Source organism: Equus przewalskii, chromosome 7 (genome assembly GCF_037783145.1).
Source record: "Equus przewalskii isolate Varuska chromosome 7, EquPr2, whole genome shotgun sequence".
Classification (NCBI taxonomy): Eukaryota; Metazoa; Chordata; class Mammalia; order Perissodactyla; family Equidae; genus Equus; species Equus przewalskii.
In genome coordinates, this window is record NC_091837.1 from 27,499,908 (window position 1) to 27,522,250 (window position 22,343).

At 47.3% G+C, this 22,343-nt stretch overlaps 1 long non-coding RNA gene across 1 annotated transcript in view; it reads right to left on the reverse strand.

Annotated features, from left to right (window-relative positions):
- Window positions 1-7,392: 7,392 nt before the first annotated feature.
- The window catches only part of LOC139084481 (uncharacterized), a 66,137-nt gene continuing 51,186 nt past the window's right edge, over window positions 7,393-22,343 (reverse strand). Inside the window, exon 6 of the long non-coding RNA XR_011541890.1 lies at window positions 7,393-10,219. This is a non-coding gene — a long non-coding RNA (uncharacterized lncRNA). The remainder of the gene's footprint in view (window positions 10,220-22,343) is intronic.

Below are 22,343 nucleotides of genomic sequence, written 5' to 3' on the forward strand. Positions count from 1 at the left end.
ATATTCCCACCAACACCCCAAAATGCACAGTGAACCCCTGGGCTGCACTTGCAGGAAGTTCAGTCTGCCGAACCCCACAGGCTTTGGCAACAGAATTTGTGAACCTGGCCAGACGCACAGGTGCTGTGTCCAACACTTCTTCCGGGAAAAAGATGACTTGGTATTTAGGGGCTGTGGTATTTCTTTGCCTTCCTAATTCTTCTTCCCCATCTGATAGGAAAAGCAGTGTTTCCCAGTCGAACAAGAAAAGTGGATCCAGTAGGAGAAGGAAGGGGCGAAACACCTGTTGCAGGGTATCATGATTTTCCGCAGGTCCAAGCGTCACCCTGCTCAGCACACAGACTGGGGGCTCCTAAAACCCTGGTGTGAATGACACCCCTGGACTTCTCTACCTTTAAAAAACTGAAGCACATGTTTGCTAGTTAGAAAATGATGTCCACCCACTGTGTTGGGGGGTGTGGAACATGGGAAAGAATAAAGAAGGAGATGGAGCGTCTTTAGCGCTCACCTCCCTGAGCAACGACAATTTAAAATCTTGGCCCATTTCCTGCCAGTAGTTTATGCATATAAAGGGATGCTGTAAATTGAATTCTGTATCCTCCTTTTCCCACTAAAGTTGCATTGCAAGCATTTTGAACGCTATAAAAATATCTTTGAAATTTTGATTCAAGGAATTATTTTTATTTTCCAATGTAAGTAAATGTTGTAAAATTATTGTTTTGGATAAATCTGCCCAGAAGTGAATGTAAGACAATGGTTATAAGTTCATTACTCATCTCCAGTATCTTCCATCCCTCCAAGTGTCTTCCTATATGGACACATACATTCTGCCAGGTAACGTTTTTGGACTATTAACTTAAGTGACAGATGCATAGAGCACAGCTGCACCCTGGCACATAGGAAAACTCAGACAGCCTCCAGCTAAGACCCTGATGTCATTCGTGACCCAAAGCAAAAATACCTGCTGGCCTCTAACGGGCCTGCAACCTTGTCGGATGGCGGAGGCCCCTCCTCCTGTGGTTCTCGGGCTGTGTAACTCCCAGAACCGTGTCTCAACCTGCGAATGTGGGGAGAGGTTTACCCTTAAAACAGCAAGGTTGTTTCTGTTTTAAGTTTCAATAATAAATCTGATTGTAAGGGCTGTAGGCCTTTAATATTGTTAAAATCGGTCTATTGATAATAACCACATCGAATCTAGCTTTAAAGAAACACAGACACAGTTCCCACTCTTCAAGCACTGCCCTAGGCCCCTCACCAAGGTGAACATTTTGCCATTTACGGCAATAAATGATTACTAAGCCCATTTTAAAGATGGAGAAACAGAAGCTCAGAAGTGTCATGTGACCTGTCCGAGACCGCATGATTTGTGAGGCAGGGGCCAGGTTCGAGGCCGAGGCATCGGCTCCAGGGGTCCCTGTTCTCATCCACGGCAGAGCGTCAGCCTCCCGGGAGAGGCGGGGCCGCGGCTCCTGGGCGGCCTCCTCCTGCCTCTCGCGCAGGGTCAGGAGCATTAGTGACAGCAACGCGCTTCCTAACATTCTTCCCACACTTTCGTACACTTCGTGACAGGCAAAGACATGAAGCTGCTCTTTCACATGAACAACCTCTAGCAATGCTCTTGTCTTTCCTTCTTTTCCCCTAAGTATGTCCAGGTCCCAGGCCACGATCTGGTTGGAACCCCATCCTGAAGCCCAGACAGCGCATTGCCGAGCCTGCCTCTCATCAGCCAGTTCCAGGCTGTCCGTCCGTCCACTCTGAGCAGGAGAAGCACATCCTCCTGGACAGTGGTCCTCAACCTGAGAATCGCCAGGTGAAGCTTTAAACTCTCGAAGGCCCCAGGCCCCACCTGCAGAGACTCTCACCCGCCGTCGGGGGCGCAGGGAGGGCAGAGCAGGGTCTCTGTAAAGTGCCCCTGTGATGGTGTGTGCCCCGGGGTTGCGGACCGCCTCCAGAGAGAAGCTTCTATGTGCCAAGTGACCTGACTGAGAAAGTGGCTGCCTTGTTTCCTGAGGAGAACTGGTGAGAGAACAGGACATTTCGACATTCCTCTCTCAAGAAAGAAGCCCGATTGTAACCTTTTGTCAGCTGTCCTTGCCTCAGAAAGTAGATAAGGAGCCTTGATTTCTGAAGATCTCTTGACATAAGTGTCTAGATGTTCCTGGAGAGGAAGAGTTCTAGTGTCCACCTGGGCAGTGACAGAGTGAAGGACGACGGGGATATGGCTTCTCCCAACCTCCCTAAGCACTCAAGGATGTGGAATGGGTGCAGTTGACCACCTGGCCAGGCAGCCAGGCACCAGGTGCCTCCGCACAGCTCTCGTCTCCCGCTTGACTGGAAAGGGAGGGAGCTGGCTGTTCTTGAGTCGACCCTGTGGACCCAGGATGGAGCATCCAGGACCAGCAGCCCTGAGGGACTGAGCACCAATTCAGATGGATGGTGCAACCCCAGGGTGGGAGAGAATCCCACAAGAGAGAGGGAAGATAGACTTCCAAGCTTTCCCGCCTGGATTTCCTGCCAACCACTATGGTAGAAGCTGAGCCGGACTGGATCCCATTTAGAGGTAGAAAAAAGTGTGGCATGTTGCACTTGGAGTATATTTTAGAATTGGGACTTACTTACATATTGGATCATCTGGGGAGGATGATAGACAGAATGCCCACCCCTCCCAAAAACATGTCATTTCTTTTTTCTTTTTTTTCTGCTTTATGTCCCCAACCCCCACCCCGTACCCAGTTGTATATCCTAGTTGCATGTCCTTCCAGTTGTGGGTATGTCATTTCTTTAATCCCCGGAAGCTGCGAATAGGTGGGTTACATGGCAAAAAAGGACCTTACAGATGTATTAAGGGTCTGGACCTTGAGATGAGTGGATCTTCCGTTTTCCGGGTGGAACCAGTCCAATCCCATGAGCCCTTAAAAGCAGGGAACTTTCTCCAGGGAGCGACAGGGACTCAACGTGATCGCTGGTTTGAAGATGAACACACAAGAAGTGTACCTGGCCTTAATGAACTGAGAGGGGCTCCCGGCTGAAAGCCACTAGGGAAATGGGGACCCCAGTCCTACAGCCCCAAAGAACTGAGTTCTGCCAATAGCCTGAATGACCCCAGAAGCAGATTCTCTCCCAGAGCTTCCAGGTAAGAGCTCAGGCCAGCAGCACAAGGAAAGCAGGAGAGCCCAGCTGGACTTGACCCAAGAACGTGAGACAATCAAGGTGCCTTGTTGGAAGTCACTGTTTACAGCAGAGAGAGAAAACCGCTATGGGGAGGAAAATTACCCAGTATTACAACGACTTCCCAGAGCATGACAAGAGGGAGCAGGCTGGACCCTCCTAAGAGCACGGGATAAACCGGGAAATATTCCTTGGGCTTAATGCTGTTCCAACCCTGAGGAATGTGCATGCCAGACTCACAGAGAACTTTCTAGAAAACACTGAGTTATCCTGGAGGAAGCAGGGGGCCCCTGAAGTCCCTGTTGGATGATTAGACTCTGATAGGAGGGGAGCAAACCAAGGAGTGCAGTACAGGAAAAATCATCATTTCATGGGTTTCTCTTTATTTATCTAGGACTTAGCAACGAAGGTTTTCATCGAGTTCAACTGCTTTGTGCAGCTATTTCTTTGGGGAAAAAAATTTTCATCTTCATTGTTTAAATAGGAAGTAAAAAAAAAATCAATCTACATGACAAGGACATTTTTAAAGGCTAATTTAGTGAAAATTATATGAGAAAATGTAGAAAATCATTTTTTCCCTAGTAGTGTGGATCTGAGTTCTTTTCTATTTATATGCAAATGTCGGGTGCCTGAGCCTACTTTATGTCTTACAATTTTGAAATATTGCCTATTTCATAAACCTTAGATTAATGAAGTCCTGATAAGATAGTGAAGTCTTTTAGAAAGCAGTTTTAGCAGACGTATTCCTAAAAGTAAGTTTTCTAACAGATATTTCTTTGCTCTGCATAAAGCTGCAGTGAACAATTTTTGGATGTAATCTATTCTGGTATTTTTCACATTATTCTAAGAATATGTTGATCCTTTCTTAAAGTAAAACAATTAAATGTTAAGTTTCAGAAGCACGAACACCAGCCTTGCAGATGAAAAGCCAAGCAGCCAATACTCCACCTTTGCCTGGAATTATCTGCAAACTTCCACCTACGTAATGACCTTCTGTCTCAAAAAATCTGTTCTCAGTTCTTCAGTATTTCCTTGGGTTTTATTTGACTTCCTAAGTGTTAATGGTGCCTAAGTTCCCTCCTGGAAGACAAGCAGACGATACAAACTAACCAAATTACTTGTTTTTAATGCTGCTGAGTTAAGAAATTGTGAAACACTTTGGTTCATTCAGAAAGATGGTTTGCCAGAGAGAGGTGCTATTTGGAGCAAGTTTGCTGTATTTTTAATGACCTTGCTGCAGGAAAAGAACCCCAGCTGTATATGGCCTTAGTTCTATAGCTCAGGATTGTGACTGGACCATAAGCCAGAGAGAAAACCAGGCCGCAAACCCTTGCCTGTGTTCCTCGTAATCGGATTCAGAAGGGGGCTGGGGAGCCTGGAGACTTTTTTTTTTTCCGCGGAAGATTAGCCCTGAGCTAACTACTGTCAATCCTCTTTTTGCTGAGGAAGACCAGCCCTGAGATAACATCCATGTCCATCCTCCTCCACTTTATATGTGGGATGCCTACCACAGCATGGCTTTTGCCAAGTGGTGCCATGTCCACACCCGGGATCCGAACTGGGGAACCCCAGGCCACCGAGGAGCAGAACATGTGACTTAACTACTGCACCCGCGGGCAGGCCCCTGGAAACTTCCGCATATAATACAAATCCAGCCTGGCCAGCTGCATGCAAGTCGAAATTCTACATCCTCTGCACGCAATTGGCCTCTGGTTTTAGTAATGTGTTTGTTTGTATATTTGGTTTTTTGTTTGGTAGGTTTTTGTACATTTGTTTTTCTCTCTGCAAAAATTAGGTTTGTTCCTCTTAGTTTCTTATTCCCAAGTCCCAACCCTCATGAGCCTGACTGCTTTCTATGAGACTATCTTGAGAGGGGATGCCTGAGCATGAACAATAATAATGCACGTGTGCTCAGTGGCTTGTCTTCAAACATCTTATCTGGGTGCACAATGCGTTCATCAGAGACCACATTTCAATTTATTTTGATCAACACAAGAAAACCGCCTCACTTGTCAAAGTGGAAGGGAGGCTGCTGATGGGAATTACGGCACAGCTCTGACAGCCCGGGAGAGCGACTGCCCAGAGGGCTTCAGCTGCCATATGCACAACTCGTCAAAGTTTTCATTAAGGAGTAACACAGAGAGTCACATTCTGCTATGCTGTCCTTTGAACTCTTAGCTTACAAAGATGCTGTGTGCTGTTTGAAAGTTTTTCAGAGGTGGTAAAGGGCTCCTCCCTGTGAATATGGGAAACTCAGTCCTTCTGATGGCCTCCCTCTGCTCTTTCTAGCTGGGTTTTCAGCAGCTCGTAGATGGAGCCGGTTTACTTGGCCCAGAATGTGGCTGGGATAGAAGCGAGAGTCTTAAAGCTAAAGTTAGGGTGGGAGAGAGACAAGGAAAACCAGAGCATGCTCATGTGCCATCTAATGTGCTTTCACTGGAAGGCTCGTTTGGGGTCATACCCCCTGAGAATGGAGTGGGGTCTCAGATGCCTAAGGATACTGGGTGCAAAGTTCAGAGGTTATCCCACGGGGGAAGCACACTTGCAGCATCCTTTGCTCACTTGAGTCCAGACGTGAGGTCAGACACCATCCAGGGCTTATTATAAAATCATCTTTTATTTCTAATGATTGTTTTGGACCACAGGTGTGCAGCATTGGGCTGATATCAGCAGTGTGTGCTGGTACACATTTAACAATCAGATCTCAAAAAAAAACCCCCACTACAGTATAAACCCACAATCCGTCTTCCAAAACTTTCAGGCCAGATGTATTGCAAAACCCAAAAACAGTGTGTGTTTCAGAAAGGTGTATAAGCTATATATCACTTAACGTCTGCTGCGAGGTCTGGGGAAGCACCCCGTCATCTAACTCTGTTTCTACAGCAAAACGTGGACATGTTCACTTAAAGTAGGATAGGTAAAGCCTATTGGCAGCGCCATGTTAGTTCACACCAGAGCCTGCTGTCAAATTTTGGCACCAAAGCATAAGAAAACGTTGCTTTTTGTTTTATAAGACTGGGGTTTTAAGGTAGTGGGTGGGAATTACTTAGTTACAATCAGTTATATGCATGTGCCCATTTTATTGTTCATCCCCAATCGATGGGCAAGTGGCTGATGACTGAGTCTTCGCTATGGTGACAGCACTACAGTGAACATTCCGGGTAGGTCTTTTTCGGAGAGAATCATCCTTTTGGCTGTGTGCCAGCGTACAGAGATTGGTAACACTATGGTTTCAATCCGCCTTCCCAGTGTTCATTCTACTGTGTGGGGAAAAAAAAAAATTGCTGCCAACAGCAAAGCCAAGATCATTCTGCAAACAACGAGAAATTTTCACATCTTATCTAAAATTTAACAATATTATAATTGACTTAAATTCAAGAATTAAGCGGATTGACCAGCCCCGCTTATGGGTTTGTGCTATATTTCAGGTGAATTCAGAACACATTCCTGGCTCCCTTCATAAACCTAGGCATAAAATAAAGGAAGAACATGGAATGTAAATCCAGTAAGTTATTCACACCTTGTTCCCACCACTTGTGTGAACAAATTCACTGCTGTCTCCCAGAGAATATCCATCCTTTAAACAAGAATGCCAGGAAGAGAAACTTCAAATCGTGGCATTTCCAACCACATGTGCTATGGACTGAATGTTTGTGTCCCCCAAAATTCATATGGTGAAGTCTTAACTCTCAAGGGGATGGTATAGGAGGTCGGGACATTGGGAGGTAATTAGATCATGAGGATGGAGCCCTCATGGTGGGAGTAGTGCTCTTATAAGAGGAGGAGAGAGACAGAAGCAGACAATCTCTCTCTCCGCCATGTGAAGACACAGCGAGAAGACGGCCATCTGCAAACTAGGAATAGCGCCCCCACCGGGAATAAGTTAGCCAACACCTTGATCTGTACCCCGCGGCCTCCAGAACTGTGAGAAATAAATGCCCATTGTTAACCCAGCTGGCTTACAGTATCTTGTTCTAGCAGCCCAAGTGGACTATGAGAATGTGTTAGATGTGTGTTTAAAAACTGGAGCCCCTGGGAGATGGTAAGGTAGGATTGTCACATAGGATGACTTGTATAATATTAGACATTCTTAAACGACCATTAGAAGACTCTCAAATCACATTAGGCAGGTGACCACGTAGGCTGTGTGTATCTTTCAAGACATGTTTCTGAGATCGTGAGAGGATCAGAGTACCAAATATCATGATAACATAGAGCAGGAAATAGCACATCATTTTTTTTTAATTGTGGCACAATACATAAAATTTACATTGGTGACACTTAGTACATTCATCATGTTGTACAACCATCACCTCTATCTAGTTCCAGAACATTCCTATCTCTTCAAAAGGAAACCTGTACCCATTAAGCAGTCACTCCATGTTCCCCCTCCCCCAGCCCCTAACAACCATTAATGTGGCTGCTCTCCATGGATTTGCCTCTTCCGGACATCTTCTGAAGATGGAATCAGAACATGTGTCCTTCTGTTTCTGGCTTCTTTTACTTAGCACCGTGTGCCAGTGCTCCATTTTTTATGGCTGAATTATATTCCATTGTATGGATAGAGCACATTTTGTTTATCTATTCACTCGTTGATGGGCACTCGAGTTGTTTCCACCTTTTGTCTATCGTGAATGCACTGGATAAACGTTCATGTATAAATTTGAACACTTGTTTTCAGTTCTTTGGAGTGTAGACACTGGAGTGGAATTGCTGGGTCACATGGCAATTCTATGTTTAAGTTCTTAAAGAACCAGCACATGATTTTTTGGCTAACTCCTGTAACTGATCCTGTCTTAGACCAGAAAAAGGCAGAAAAGGAAGAATTGGATGAGGTGACCAGCCATTGGGTGGCACCAGCCAAGTCCCCTGCTACTGGAGAAAGCCTCAAAATACACATTCGAGCTGAGCTGCCTCTCTCTTAGCGTCACGTTCCAATAGGCATTGAAAGGGCTGATGACTACGACGGAATAAATAAGTAAGCCTCTGTCAGCCCACCAGACCACAGTGTAAAGCTTACAGGGTTGTGTGTTTGTTTGTTTTTGTGAGGAAGACTGGCCCTGAGCTAACATCTGCTGCCAATATTACTCTATTTTATGCGGGATGCCACCACAGTGTGACTTGATGAGCAGTGCTAGGTCTGTGCCTGGGATCTAAACCTGTGAACCCTGGGCCGACAAAGCAGAGCACGCGAACTTAACCAACATGCCACTGGGCCAACCCAAAAAGGTTACAGGTTTTGATGGAGAAAGACAAAGAATCTGTTGAGAGTGAGCTGGACAATAAGCCCCTTGGAGTAAGGGACCACGTCTGCCCTGGTGACACTGTCTCCCCAGCATGGAGCTGACACCCATGGCGTTCACAGTTTGTAAGATCCGTTAGGAGTTAGGCCGGGATGCTGCAGAACTTGGGGAAGGGGCTTCAGCATCCGACAAGAAGACAGAGAAATATTTCCCGGCCCTATTTAGAGGCCAAGTAGGGATTAGCCAAGGAAAGGGAGGGGCAGGTTGTTCCAGGCAGAAGCAGCAGCAACATGCAAAATCATAGAGAAAGATGTCCCCACGTTCAGGAGACAGTAGATAATGGTGGTATATCCAAAAGAGTGCAGAGAACAGTTTAAAGACTGGGGGAGAAGAGGCAGGTGTGATCAAACAGCAACTCGGGGAAGCAGGTGTCAAACCACCCTCTCTGAAGACATAGGAACTGTGATTCTGGAAAGTTCCCTCCCAGCCCTATGTGGCAGAAGCTGAATTCCAGACTGGAGACTAACTTTTATACTATTGTTCCTGCTCCTCTGAGAGGCATCATTGTACCCTGTTTTGCTGGTGACAGGGCAGAGCGGCAGAGCGTTGAGCCCAGGTGAAAAACATGAGATGCGAGCTACATGGCAGCCATGCACCGCACAGGGCGGGGAACCAGGCCCTCACGTTTCTCGCTCTGCCTGGCTTCACCAGAGCGGCCTCTTCCCTTCCTAAGAGGAAATCCAGAGTCCGAGGAAATGTTCTTGGGCTCAGTCAGGGTTCTGAGTTGTGACAGAGCTGAGGCTGTTCTGAAGAACGAGAAATTCTGCCTGTGGACTGCAGCTTCATCTCGGGCGCCAGACATCCAGCCTGCCCTCGCTGACACATCCTGCCTGCGATTTCCCATTTGCCCAGCCAATCCCCCACAATCATGCAAGCCAATTCCCTGCCATCAACATCCTAAAATATCCCTCCTACTGGGTCTGTTTCTCTAGTTGAACCCCGATTGGTACACTATCTAAGCTGAAAATAAATTTGATAAATTATTACTGGGGAGCTCGTAGAATATCCAGCTTGGATGCATTTTAAAAGCCGCAGGGAGAGAAAAGAAGAAATGAAACCTCAAATCTTGCTGAAGAACGGGCCCTGCAAAGACTCCAGTAGAGTTGCTGCTGGGCCGGCCTCTGCATCTTGAACCACAGAAACCATTGAGGTTGGACATAGGACTCTGCTCCCAGAATTGTCCCGCTGTTACCCTAGAAAATGGGTGTACCCACTGCCACCACCTGCTGCACAGACTACTGTCCTCATACAGCTTCTCTTCATGAGGTTCCCAACCAGCAGGGGTGTCCAGGATGGCAGAGCTGGGATTGCACGCCTGTCCTCCAGCTGCAAGGGGGTCTGAAAAAGGCAGTAGCCAACATTCTCAGTTTTTGTGATGAAAGATGGTCTGTGGCTCCCACCAAGATTCTGCAGGTAAAGATCTACCCAAATAGAGGATCTCAAGTGTACCCCATGTTTGTGAGGGGGCTGTACCAACTGCTTCTTCCACGCCGATAAAACTCCAGTTTGACTCACCTGAGCAGCCCATACCTGTGGGGAAGGTCACCTCTGAAGTTGCAAAGAGGAATGCTTGGTCTAAACCAGTCCTCGGAACCCCTTTGCTCTCTGCCCAGCCTCGGTCCTGGAGTGGCTAAATGTGAAATTTGCTGGAGGGTTCTGAGCATATTGTGGGAAGAAGCTTTCTTTTCTGCTTGACCCGCTGCCATCTGCCTGGAATGTTGTTATGGAAGGACGTGACACTCGGAGCTCTGCAGCCATTTATAGACAAGAGAGGAAAGTGAGGAGAGTCATGAAAGTGAGGAGCCACTGTCGTGATATTGTAGAGCTTCTGAACAGCCCAGCACTGCTCCCTCACACCTGTGAACTTATGCCCTTCTTAGCTGGGTATGCTGCCAGAGACTGAACATACAAATATACAAAACGTATGGTCTGGCTGTTCATGACAACAGAACTCAGATGCGCCACCTCGGCAGCGACCAGGCTTGGAAGCCAAACCACAGCCCCTGCAGCAATTGGCCCAGAATGTTGAGAACTCGGGCAACAACCGCCAGAAATTCTCTTTATTGCTCCTGTTTCCAACTCGGGACCAAGCAGAGAAGTTGAGTTATGGGCTCCAAACCCATCTCCTAAGATGTTGGCTTCTTGCTAACCACATCCAGCTTCCCCGTGCCAGCCACCTCCGATCCGAGCAGACCTGAGCCCTCCCTGTTTTCCACCATACGCCTTCCCACTCCTCTGCCTGCCTTTGAATTTCCCCCAAACCAAGCAATGGCGGCTGCCTCCCTTGCCATCACAAGCTTGGAATCAATAGCCTCTGTTGGTTCTCATTTCGATGACGTTTCTACAACCGCTACTTTTTGCAGGAAGCGTTCCTATTGGACACATCTTACTTTCACTATTATAATATAAAGACACACATTCTGGAGATCAGCTTCCCCAGTTACACATCCTCATACTACCTGGTTCATCTGCCGGGTAGCACTTACCCCAATTGTAATTGCCCAAATGACTATGAAATCAGCTGTTCCATGCCTGCCTTTCTCCCTTGATCCCACAAGGGACCAGCCAGGATCTGAGCTGCTCCTCCTCAACCCCACATGACAAGCCCTTAACTTGGCCTCTGACACACAGGCAATATCGCAAAAATATTCATCACATGAAAGATGATGAATGAACTAAATACTGTTTCACTTTTCTATTAAAAATAGAAATGGTTACTAAATTAGAGTGCGAACCATATTGAAGCCCAAAGCCACAGGCACCTTCCCAGTGAAAAAACTAGAGAAATTCCTTCCCAGAACTGAAATAACTTTCAAAACATTATCGAAAATCTCTGCACAGATTCCTCCAAACTTCTGATGCTCAAGAGGCAAATTGCCAATGCACGTGCGGCGACGGCTCATCTTTGGCGGATTGTGTGTCTTTGGAGGCGAGCGTGTAGAAACGGTTGCAGAAGAGAAGTGTGCTACAGAGCTATCAGTTCATTCCAGCGGCTCACTGGGCACACAGGTCTGTGCCCGTCGTCCCAGCTACATGGGAGGACCCCTGGAGCTCTGGGCTGTGATGCACCGTACCAGCCGGGTGTTCTCCCAGAGTTCAGCATCAAAATGGTTACCTCCTAGGAGCAGGGACCTGCAGGTTGCCTAAGGTGGGCTCAAGTGGCCCAGGTGGGAATCATGTCAGGTCAAAACTCCTCTGCTGATTATGGAGGGGATCTCTGGCAGGCCTGGCCCTAAGTCAGGTGCAATTTTGGTGTAGGGGAGCAGAATTTGCCACCTGAGAATGTCTCTTTGGCTTGATTATTTTTAAGAACAAAAGACTCAGGAAGAAGCTTTGATCTTCCCCCTAAGTGCCTAAAAGAATTGAAGAGAGAAGGCCTGTGCCAGGAAGCAGCTCTCACTATAGACAACTCTAGTATAATATGAACTAGGTGTGGCAGACAGGGAGGAACCCAGCAAGGCCCACTTGATCAATGTCCTCCCCCTGTCCCATTGTCTCTGCAGGGCATGGCAAACATTTGTTTACCAAGCATTTGCTTTCCATCTCCGTGTGAATTGTCTTCCTCCCCTTTGAAGTCCCAAACCACAACTCCCAACATCCTCCTTTGTCTCCAGCTGGAGATGGTATTTAAGATGGTGGCCTCAGCCATTCTGGCGAGTTATTCAGTCTTCCTGGGTTTCTCCCACGTATACATGTTATTAAGCTTGCTTGATTTTCTCCTGTTATTCTGTCTTATGTCAACTTAATTTTCAGACCAGCCAGAAAGCCTGGAGGGTAGAGGAATAGTTTTTCCTCCCTATGGTAGAGAAAGGTCCCTTGTCTGAGAGAAGGACCCAATGTCACAGGGCTCCTGTTAACATTGCCCACCAGTCTCTTGTGACTAGTTCATACTGAACTGGCCCATGTTCTCCTAATCCTGACCACGTCACTGACGGCCCCATGCTGGCTCCTCTGGCGTGTCTGGTTTGTCCAAGGCAAGTTTCTGAGAGGCAGGCAGCTCTTTGCCTGGATAAGTTGAAGCGTTAAGGTGAGGGCACATGGAGAGTTGGAGTCATTTGGTCCTGGGGAATAATCAAATAAAGGTGCCCAAAGGCCCCCTGAGTGTAGACAGGACATTCTTGGGAAGGAAACTTCCTGTACTGAGCACCTACTGTATACCATGTACTGGAATATACTTAATTTTCAGAGCTAAGTTTTATTTTTATCCTTGCACTTGTAAGAAAGTTGAGGCCCACACATGTGACACGGTGAGAGACTGAATAGACGGACAATGGCCAGACCTCACATGACAGCAGAACTCTGAGCCTCCACCCCTGCACCAATCAGCCCAGAACCATCAGAACTTGGTCAGCAACCACCAGCTTCTGGTTTTGCCCCTACTTCCAACTCAGAATCAAACAGAGTTAAACATGTTCCCCAAACTAGTCACGTAGGAGCCCCAGTTCTAGGTAGCCCCCCTCCAGCCTCCCCACGCCAACAGCCCCCAATGAACACGTCTGAAGGCTTCCTTCTTCCACTCTAAAGCTGCTCTGCCTACTCTGGAGTGCCAAATGCAAGTGATGGGAGCCGACTTCCCTTCTAGAGCAAACTCTGGAGAGAAAGCCTCTGTGGGGGCCCAGCTGGATGCTCGTCCTTTATTTCCATAACTACCTGCCTAAATTCACTCAGACTAAGCGCTGGCAGAGCGAGGTGACTACCCCATCCCAGGTCATGCAGGACCTCAGGTTTTAGCTCTGAGTCCCAGGCACACGGGTATGCCGGGTCAGCCTAGGCGGAGCTGGCATTTGTACTCAAAAAGATGGCTTATCTGTAAAGCCCGTGCCACTTCCACAAGGGACAACAAGTTGGTCTCATCCCTTGCACCAAGTCCAGTAGACTGGCAGGAGCTTCCGGAGCACTGTGTCCAGATGGAACGAGAACCACAAACAACTAGCACAGTCAACGTCTGCGCTGAGAAGGACCAGGGAGAGGCCTTGTCAGCACAGGGCCCACCTGTGCTGGGGAGACTCCAAGGAGGACCCTGTCCAGGGCCCTCTCCCTGGGGACACCAGCTGCCCGCTGTCAGGATGTAGTGATTACTCCGTCCTTGAATACAGGCTGGCCTGTGACTAAGACGAGTGCGGTAGAAGTTGTGCCGTGCCACTTCCGGGCCGTCAGCTTCAGCTTCGCCCTCCTGGGAACTGTCTGCACCAGAACCCCTTGAGGGAGACCCTGGAGGACCAGAGCCCGCGGGCTGGCCCAGCCCCAGGCGAGCTCTCTGCTGAGTGCAGCGTGTGTGACCTCAGCTATGCTACATGGAGCAGAACTGCCCCCTGAGACAAGTCAACCCACAGAATCACGAGGAAGAGTAAACCATTGTATTATTTTTTACCTGCGTATTTTAGTTCAGGTGAAATTCACATAACGTAAAATCAACCATTTGCAAGTGAGTAATTCAATGGTGTTTACTACCTTACAACATTGTACAACAACCACCTCTGTCTAGTTTCAAAGCACTGTCATTTCTCCAAAGGAAACCCACAGCTGTTGGAGAACAGTTACTCATGACGCTTGTCAAAGGCAGTAAGGCAGACTTTATTCAACAGGGACGGCAGCTTGGGGCCGGCCCCATGGCCGAGTGGTTAAGTTTGCGCACTCCACTTCAGTGGCCTGGGGTTTCACCAGTTCGGATCCTGCCCGTGGACATGGCACTGCTCATCAAGCCATGCTGAGGCACCGTCCCACATGCCACAACCAGAAGGACCCACAACTAAAATATGAGGGGCTTTGGGGAGAAAAAGGAAAAATAAAATCTTAAAAAAAAAAAAACAAAAAAAGGTCAAAATGCCCCCTCTCTCTGCTGCAAGGTCATTTGTTGGTTCCTAAGGGGGTTCACCCCCAGTCCCTGAGGATCCAGAGCAGAGTGACAAGTGGAAAACTGGATCCAAGATCCAAAGCCAGCGCAGCTGGAGCCCACGTCGCAGGCAGAGTCCACTGCGTTGACACACCTCCTGTTCCCTGCCCTCGAGCCACACGTACCCAGAGGTCAGGCCTTGGTCACAGGAGGATCAGCGAGTGGTGTCAATGGATGTAGAGTCAGGACACAGCACTGAAATCAGCTTGGAAACATAAAATTCCAAAGAGAATATAAGCTGCCTTGTTTCATTAAGATAACAACTATATACCTTAATGTTTCCAAAAATGATCTCATTTCATTTCATGATACCTTTAGAAGTTCCATTATTAATCCCATTTCACAAGGAAGGAAAAAAACACGCTCGGAGAAGCTCAGGCATTCAAGATCGCAAAGCTGGTATATAGCACGCTGGTGCCTGGACCCCCCCACCCCCACTCCCAGGACTGCAAATTTCTTCTCCCTTAGAAACTTCTCACAAGGAGGTTGGAGGATTTAAGAACGGCTGGCATTTCTCGACACACGAACAGAGGACCCAGCACTCAGGGGCTGGTACCAGAATTCTGAGTTTTCATCTACCATCTTCTCCCTTTTGGGCTGAGTCCATTTGGCTTTAGGCCTGAGTCCTCCTCGCTGTGGGGACCCTCTACAAAACCAGGAAGACTGATGGCCGCCTAATGGTGGGGACCGAACCCAGAGTAACTTTGGTGTCTGGAAACATTCCTACAGCACAACCAGGAATAGAGAAACCATGATCACGTGGCCAGAACAAACCACATGCCACGAATTCAGGGGGTCAAGATATAAAACCACTCTTGTAAGATTCTAATCTGTTTTAGACTCCATTCTATCTTAGTCAATTTGGATGGGCAAATTCCTTAATCTGAGATTCCAATCCTCGTCTGCGACACGGGGATAAGAGTACCCACCTCACGGGGTTAATTGGATTATCTGAATTTCTATATATGCAAAGCATTTGCTAGATTGCACAAAATGTTATTGTTCTCTGCCGTGTTTTTGTTTGGGGCCTTCCCTTCTTCTCAGAGGTGTGTCAGAATTCAAGGAAGCGTGTGTAGAATCTTGGCCATCTGGTCCATGTTGTCATCTGGCCATGCGGCTCCCGCTGAGGTCTCTCTTAGCCATAGCATCCCGGGTAATCAGGCCACACAGGCTGCTCTGAATCTGTGCTAATACTATAACCACAAGCCGCACGTGGCCATCTAAATTAAAGTTAAATACAATAAAAACTTCGGTTCCTCAGTTGCACTAGCCACACTTTGAGTGCTCAATAGTCACCCTTGACTAGTGACTGCCCTACTGGACCATGTAGACAGAGACCACCTCCTTCATCACGGATGGTTCTGTTGAACTGCCCTGGTCTACACTGTTCTCACTCTTTCTGAAAGGCCCCTCCCTGCCCCATAACTGTATATTTCATCTCTGGTGTTACTGAGTGCGCAGGAATTCATGCTGCTACCCCCATACCACTATGGGCTGTTGGAAAGTACTTTTGTGAGTATTGTGGGTGTATGAGATTATAGAAATTGGGAAAATGAGCTAGATAATATTAGCAAGAATAATTATTTTGTCAAAACAGAAGCTAGAGTGTCTTCTTTTGTATGAAAAATGTACAATTCGGTGTTTAATAAAAATACTTGTCATGTATTTTTCACTGACACACTTTCTATATTCCATGCCCACAGAACGTATCAGATAAGTTACAATGAAGATTGAAAGATTTTAATATGCCATGTCAAGAAATAAAAGACTGTACTTATTAATCATAGTATCTTTATTTTCTACTTTTCTTATAAAATCATTTAATTGCGGGGGCTGGCCCCGTGGCCGAGTGGTTACGTTCCCGCGCTCCGCTGCAGGCGGCCCAGTGTTTCATTGGTTCGAATCCTGGGCGCGGACATGGCACTGCTCATCAAACCACGCTGAGGCGGCCTCCCACATGCCACAACTAGAAGGACCCACAACGAAGAATATACAACTATGTACCGGGGGGGCTTTGGGGAGAAAAAGGAAAAAAATAAAATCTTAAAAAAAAAAAAAACATTTAATTGCGTTTGTGCATCAGTATCTTTACTGTTAGTTTTTTTAAGTTTTTAAATGCTTACCTAAGTAAGTTGAATAGCTGATGTAAAGGGAAAAATACAAGAGTACAACAGTTCTAATATTCTTAAAGCTTGCTGAGAGATCTTAACTGCTTTTCTAAAATTATACCTTTCTTAATTTTTAGTTAAAACAAAAGTCAGCGCTCCAGTAGACCTTGTCCACCCCGCCGTGTGCCAGCAGCTGACCTACAGGGTTTCACAGATGGGCGCCGTGCCCTTGGCCTTCCGCTGGGTGTGGTCAGTGGGCAGCCTTGGCTGGAGAAGCGGGGCAAGGAGGCGCGGGAGGTCTGGATACTCCTGCCTGTGGCTCCCTCACTGCGAGGGTCCCTCGGGCTGGCCATGTCCCACCTCAAAGCTCCCTGCTCCTCTCAAGGAAGCTCTCTCCTCTCCAGTTCTGGTGACCTCTCCCTGCCCTTGACCCTCCCGCCTGGGAGAGGGCAGCTCCCGACTACCAGCACGGGTTCCTCCTCCATCCCTGACTGCACACATTCCCCACAAATCAGTGGAATTAGCTCGCTGGTAAATATGCCCTTCTGGAAGTTTCTCCTGATAAGAGGAGGGTGCTCTTGGCTTCCTTTCAGGATGCAGACTCACGGCTCCATGGGCCCCAGCCTCGTCAGGGCATGAACTGTGTGACCCACCTACCTAAACCCCACACGGCTGTTTCTGCTCGGGGATCCTGGACTTATAACGGTTCCTATCCAGGAAAGGACACAGATGTCTTCTTTCTCAGATCCCCCAGCCCCCAAACTGACTTGGGATTTCTGTCCTCAGAGTGTGAGGACGAGGAAGAGTCCTCTCAGGGCCGCCAGCTCCTCAGCTCTCCTCGCCCCCACTGATGCTCCCTCGTCCCCTGGTCCAGGAGGGGTTCTACTTTCTGGGCAGAAGTTCTTTCCGTTTTTCTCCGAGAGCTAGGCTTTTGAAATCCAAATGTCAGCCAAGACTGTTCATTCCCGCCGTGTGCTCAGATTTGAGCATTTGCCGGTTTCCACCATATAAATACCTCTACTACAGCTGGTTTCAAGCCACCGAAGGCCTAACGAGTTTCCTGAAGATTTAACAATTGGCTTCAGGGAGACGGTACGAGCAGCACAGGCCACCATTCCTTCCTCCCCTTTCTCCTTAGTCCCCTCTCCTTGAATGACAAAGTGAACGAATGAAGGGCCATGAGGATGAAACAAAAAAACATACTAGAGAAAAATCGATCGATATATCCAAATAACATCTCACCACAACTATGTGTTAATTGCATATTACCTTCTTGTGACTTATAAGAGGCTGGGGCTTCCCAAACATGGGGCGCTGGCCCCACCGCCCAGGGAAACACGTATCACCCCACTTCTAAACAGAAGCCCCACCCTTCCTGAAACAAAGCAGATTCTCTACTCTGTGGAGAAAGGGGGAGAGGGGAGAGGCAGCAGAGAAGGAACATGCTAGATTTACGTCAAGACATAGTTCCTACAAAACACATCACCCTTCTCAAATATCTCCTCCCAGAGGCAAGAAGAAGTCAGCACTCTAAAGAAGGGAAACTGGAGCCGGCCTGGTGGCACAGTGGTTAGGTCCACGTGCTCCACATTGGTGGCCTGGGGCTCACAGATTGGGATCCCAGGTGCGAACCTATGCACTGCTCATCAAGCCAGGCTGTGACAGCGTCCCACATACAAAATAAAGGAAGATTGGCGCAGACGTTAGCTCAGGGACAATTTTCCTCAAACAAAAAGAGGAAGATTGGCAATAGATGTGAGCTCAGGGACAATCTTCCTCACACACACACACACACACAAAGGAACCTATTTGGAGCCACGGAGTGGAAATTCTAATCTATTATGTTCCTGGCTCAGAGAAAAAGGTTGTGATTCAGTCTCTCTGTCCATTCCAAGACCACGAGTTCTCAACGCATCTTTGAACACATCCTGATGACTTTCCATCCTGTTCTCATGTAGCTAGAGAGATATGGGAGCCCTCGTGCCCCACATCTTCCTGTTTTGTCCCTTTTATCTCTCATTGAGGTTTTTTCAAGTAAAATAAGAGTGATTTTTATTGATTATGTATAACTTTACCTGTATTCATATGTAATGTAAACTTTAAAAATTGGAAGAAATGACTTTATTTTTACCAAAAATAATCTAAGTTACGGCATCATGTTCAATGTAAATTATTTAAGTCCTGGATTGTCATTTACCTATTTTTCAGATGATCAGGAAGTCATTATTCAAGCTTTATATTAGGTCATGATACAGTTTAAACTTATACACAAATTCCATGTAGTAGAAATAAGACATCGTATGTTTTCTTCAGCAAATGCTCCCTTCTTGTCTCACACACATATCCCCAGGTTCTAACCTCACCATAAGTGCAAACTTTGTTAACTTTCTATCCACAAGAGTTGCCTCAAATAACGTCCACCTTGGAAAGCTATAAAGGCAGGAGGCAGCGTTCTCACTGAGTGTTTAAATTACAATAATTCAAAGTGAAACAATTAACTTTCATACGGACAAACACACTGTGTGAAAGTAAAGTAAATATTCAGTAATGGGAGTTAAGAACAATGACTTAAAATGAATCAAAGGCTAAAGATGCTCACAAATATATCCGGGACCATTTTGTGAGGATGGATTCTCTGCACACAATAGTCGAGCTGTTCTAAGTGTGGTGGGGGCGCTGTTGGTTAGAAGCGAGTTTGCTGAGAACTTAACTCCTTAAGTGGCTGTGACCCAAGGCCAGAGGAGCCCCTGGTGCTCTGGGTAACATGCAGCACCCTAGTCGCTCTTCTCTTGGATCCTTGGGATTCTGACTTCAGCTTCAGCATCTGGAGTTTGGTCCATTCTGTTGGCTGGCTTCCAGGCTTCCTTGGTTCTTCTGTCTGAGATCTAGGAAGGATGGCTCAGTTCCCAATGCATTCCTGCAAATATCTTCCTCCATTTCCACTGTCAATGCTTTGTCAGTGCCTTTAGCAATGGCTTTTAAGTTACAATATCCACCAAAGTGGCCAGGAAAGCTCATCAAGTCTGCCAGTTCGCCGGCCCACTGTGAAATGGGTAAACAGTTAGCCATCGATTATTAGGTAGTTAGTGATTGCAGTTTCTTTTTCCTTTTTTGCAATTGCTGGTTATATCTTTCAGTTGTTCCCCTGCCCATTATTAACTGTGCTGCTTAGGCAATATGCTATCTGACTCCCCCTCGCTTCCTATAGATAACATCTCTTCTAGCACCTGGATCACCATGGTAACGGATGTTTAAGCTGTTTTTCAGGAATTAGGACCCCTTGTCCAGTTCAGGCCATTTGAGACCACCAACCCATCCACTGGGCCCACACAGATGCCGGATAAGTGACCTCTTGACGTCAAGAGGCTGAAAACTCCACCCTGAGATGATGCTAACGCCGCCATTTGGTGAACACGCGTCCTGTGAAGAAGCGTCGATTCTGACTATGTTTGAGCAGATCGTCAGTCACCTCGCCTCTCCTCACCTCCAATCATCCGTCTGCACATCTCAGACCACCTTGCCCCATAGATATCCCTGAGTCCCCATTTTCAGGAAGGCAGATCTGAGACTCGTTCTCCTGCCTCCTCACTTGGCTGCCTTATGATTAAACGCTCTCTCTGCTGTCATTTCAGTGATTAGCTTTCTGGGCAAGAGGCACAAACAAACCTGGTTTGGTATCAACCTCAAGAGGTTCTAATTCAAAGGGCTCAGAGTTGGGTCCCAGAAAATACATGTTTTTTTTCACACAGCAACCCCACAAGGTTCTGACACAGGTCATTTGGGGGTCACCATCTAGATGATGGGAGTGACACCTCATCCTGGTGTTCCAGAACTGGGTTTTGTGATGCACCCTTTGGTTCCCACTCTTTCCTTCCCCTCAAAATGGAATCCTTCCTCCAAGGCAACACAGCCAGTTTTGATTGAGCACTTATTATATTTGTTGAGCAGGATGTTAAGCACCCTGCTTATGTTATCTCATTTAGTCATCACAACAATCCTTTGAAGTAGATACTATTATTGTTTCCATTTTACAGAAGAATTGAGTAAAGCTTGGAGGTCAAGGTACTTGTCCAGCATCCCAAACTAAGCAGTGGCAGAGGTCAGACACAAACCCAGGTCTGTCTGAAATCAGAATCCCAATTTCATCAATGCCTCCAAGTTGTTTTGGTCATGATGCTAGATGGCTCTCTCCTTCACCATGCCCTAACTTTGTGACTTGGAGAAAAAGCAATATATATATTTATACAGTCAGGGGATCTGGTCAAGTTCCTGCCCATCTCTGGAGCTCTAAGATGACATGATGAGCGCATGACATTTCCTCACCTAAAAACCCTTCAGTTACATTAGATTCAACACAACCCACCTCTGCTAGACACAGTCATTTATTCCAGTCTACAGCTGCCAAGCACTGCGGACACAGAATGGAAATGACAAACTTCCTTCCTTCATGCAGCCAACTCAAGTCCACCGGAGGAGACAGGAGAGTCTCATACTATTCTTCTACTGGGAAACTGGTGTAAGAGCTCCACACTGAGACAGGAGCAGAGGAGGAGCAGCTGGGACTGAGGACGCAGCATCAGGGAGCGCTTTAGAGAGAGGCCGATACTGAAGGAGTTTCTAAAGGTGCAGATATGATGCACAGTCAAGTAATAACAGCTACATACATTGAATGCTTACAGTGTACCCATAACGCCCCCTACACGCATTTTCTCATTCATCCCCACAGGAGCCCTGTGACTAGGTGCCTCACCGTCCCCATTTGGTAGATGAAAGCCTGACCCGGGAGGGGTTCAGTAACTCGCCAGGGATCACCCGGCCCGCATGACTGGCAGCTCAGATGCAACCCCGGAAGTTTGACTCAGGAGCACTGAGGCTGAAATAAAGAAAGCCCTGTGGGACTCTGGAGTGATCAGAAGCCTCAGGGAGCTCCAGGAGGCTCTGGACACAGGGAGCAGAGGAGGGTGCTGAGACAGGAAGCTAGAGGAGGGCAGATTTTGCCGGGCATAGGGGCACAAGCTGAGAAGTTACATTTTCTCTGTGGGCAATAGGGAGCCATGTCGCTTGCCATCGTGGATTCCACTTGCTCCATAAAGCCTGAGCAGGGCACTCAGCCCGTGAGTGTCTCTCCCTTGCTTGGATTCTCAGCCTGGGATGCACAGCGGCTCTTGTGTCTTATTGTGCATTTTCTTATTATTTCATGCATTGGACCATCTAAGCTGAGGTTTCATCAACATTGGGGATGCTCCATTCTGGGCCCCAGGAAGCTATATATTGCATCCCTTAGGCTCCCATGTCCTTCTTCTAACTGGTGGATCTAAAAAGTGAATCTCTGATCTCAACGGTAGCAGATAGGAGGATGAGTGGAGATGGAGGTCAGAGTATTTATTCTCCTGACTTCTGCCTTAGGCACCATGTTTTGGCATGGTCTATGTGCCTCCAGATAAGGCCGTCGTGTTGCCAGGCTGCCCTGTCCATGGCTGTGCCTCCCCATGAGCACGGGTCCCCACTCTCCCCCTTGCCCTTTCTGGCCTAGGGGAGGTAAGGACTTTGCGTGCTTGCAAGCCCTGGGTGCTTCTCACTATCTCAGTGATCCCCCCAAACCTGTCCACATTGTGGTAAATAGTCCTTTCCTTAAACATTACAACCTCTTTGCATGTATCACCTATTTCCCTCTGAGATACTGACTAGTACAGGTTAGTTTTGTTTTGTTTTCTTCAAACTTCTCCAGGACCCTGCAATATTCTTCATTTCATTTATCCTTGACCTGAGCCTGCAGGCCAGTGTCTAATGAATGTCTGGCCCTTTCTCAGATAGCATTTCCCTGTAGCTTCTCAGAAGAGAATTGCACCACATGGTCAGGAGCATCATTTC